Genomic DNA, 2,500 nt, shown 5'->3' with positions numbered 1-2,500 from the left:
TCAAACATTTGGAAAATGACAACAAATTATCTGCAGCAGCAAAGAACAGAGCAGGAAGTCATTAGTACGCCCTTATAAGGAGAGTCACCAATCTGTGATGTCACAAATTGCCCCTCTAGTGTAATTTCAGACTGCCGTCTCTTCCTGGGATTACTCCGACACACGTCTGAAACTTTTCATCAAACATTTAAACTTCTTATTGTTTGTAGAATGTGACAAAGCAGAACTCCATGGTTTGTTGATTCCTTCTTGATTGAAGCTCCTGAAATGAAGAAGAAGCTCCTACATGACTCTCTGTAGAAACCTCTCTGAGTTTAATCTGAAGCTGAAACTCTCTCAAATAAAAACCAGAGGCTTGATGCTCTCAGCAGCTGAAACTTAGACTCAGGTGTTGTTGGTTATTTGTTATGTGACGGTATGCAGGCACCCAGAAATACCAGATGGGGATTGATTTTGAATTATCTTATTGACATTGATCTCAAATAAAAACTAGGATGACAATAAAGTGATCCTTGATCCTCTGATCATCAGAGGCTTGATGATGGGGTGTTGATGGTGCTGTGTCGTAGGGTTGAGAGCGGCGTACAAACATGCAGGCGCCTGAAATATTTGCTGCAGGATGAAGTTTGGGATCGGAGTGTATTCGTGCTCATGCAGCGGAAGAACACCGGTCTGCAAGGTGCGTCTGAAAATAGTCCCAAAACAAAGACTGAAGGCAAACTGGAGAGCTTCTTTTCTACTGGTGCATGCATTCACACCGTGATGAGTGCCTGGAACATATTTACTCAACTTTAGTGAAATCAAGTGAACGAGGCGACCCCGTCTGCAGAGGACATATCCTAGCTTACCTGCTGGTCCTCTGGGAATGTTCTCATTAAAGGGGAAGAGCTCACCGGGACTCATTGTGGCTACCAAGAGCACTAATGTACTGTAACTCATACGACCCCACTTCAAAAACACTGAAATATCCCTTTAACTCTTTGTGCTCCTGACAGCCAGGACCTCTGTTTGGTGTCCCCGTGTGCAACGTGAAGATCCTCCAAGACATGACATCAGGATAATCTCAGTCAGCTCCCAGCAGGGAGCTCAGACCTCTGACTCTCTTTACCAGCGTGTCGGTCTCCTTGTTGTCCCCTCGTCCTCTCAGTCCAAACACTGGTCCTCTCGTCCTCTCAGTCCAAACACTGGTCCTCTCGTCCTCTCAGTCCAAACACTGGTCCTCTCGTCCTCTCAGTCCAAACACTGGTCCCCTCGTCCTCTCAGTCCAAACACTGGTCCCCTCGTCCTCTCAGTCCAAACACTGGTCCCCTCGTCCTCTCAGTCCAAACACTGGTCCCCTCGTCCTCTCAGTCCAAACACTGGTCCTCTCGTCCTCTCAGTCCAAACACTGGTCCCCTCGTCCTCTAAGTCCAAACACTGGTCCCCTCGTCCCCTCAGTCCAAACACTGGTCCCCTCGTCCTCTCAGTCCAAACACTGGTCCTCTCGTCCTCTCAGTCCAAACACTGGTCCCCTCGTCCTCTCAGTCCAAACACTGGTCCCCTCACCCTCTCAGTCCAAACACTGGTCCCCTCGTCCTCTCAGTCCAAACACTGGTCCTCTCGTCCTCTCAGTCCAAACACTGGTCCCCTCGTCCTCTCAGTCCAAGCACTCGTACCCTCGTCCTCTCAGTCCAAGCACTCGTCCCCTCGTCCTCTCAGTCCAAACACTGGTCCCCTCGTCCTCTCAGTCCAAACACTGGTCCCCTCGTCCTCTCAGTCCAAACACTGGTCCCCTCGTCCTCTCAGTCCAAACACTCGTCCCCTCGTCCTCTCAGTCCAAACACTGGTCCCCTCGTCCTCTCAGTCCAAACACTGGTCCCCTCGTCCTCTCAGTCCAAGCACTCGTACCCTCGTCCTCTCAGTCCAAGCACTCGTCCCCTCGTCCTCTCAGTCCAAACACTGGTCCCCTCGTCCTCTCAGTCCAAACACTGGTCCTCTCGTCCTCTCAGTCCAAGCACTGGTCCCCTCGTCCTCTCAGTCCAAACACTCGTCCTCTCGTCCTCTCAGTCCAAACACTGGTCCCCTCGTCCTCTCAGTCCAAACACTGGTCCCCTCGTCCTCTCAGTCCAAACACTGGTCCCCTCGTCCTCTCAGTCCAAACACTGGTCCCCTCGTCCTCTCAGTCCAAACACTGGTCCCCTCGTCCTCTCAGTCCAAACACTGGTCCCCTCGTCCTCTCAGTCCAAACACTGGTCCCCTCGTCCTCTCAGTCCAAACACTGGTCCCCTCGTCCTCTCAGTCCAAACACTGGTCCTCTCGTCCTCTCAGTCCAAACACTCGTCCTCTCGTCCTCTCAGTCCAAACACTGGTCCCCTCGTCCTCTCAGTCCAAACACTGGTCCCCTCGTCCTCTCAGTCCAAACACTGGTCCTCTCGTCCTCTCAGTCCAAACACTGGTCCTCTCGTCCTCTCAGTCCAAACACTGGTCCTCTCGTCCTCTCAGTCCAAACACTGGTCCCTTC

The sequence above is a fragment of the Notolabrus celidotus genome, unplaced genomic scaffold (genome assembly GCF_009762535.1).
Source record: "Notolabrus celidotus isolate fNotCel1 unplaced genomic scaffold, fNotCel1.pri scaffold_312_arrow_ctg1, whole genome shotgun sequence".
Lineage (NCBI taxonomy): Eukaryota > Metazoa > Chordata > Actinopteri > Labriformes > Labridae > Notolabrus > Notolabrus celidotus.
Note: the sequence above shows the minus strand (reverse complement) of the source record.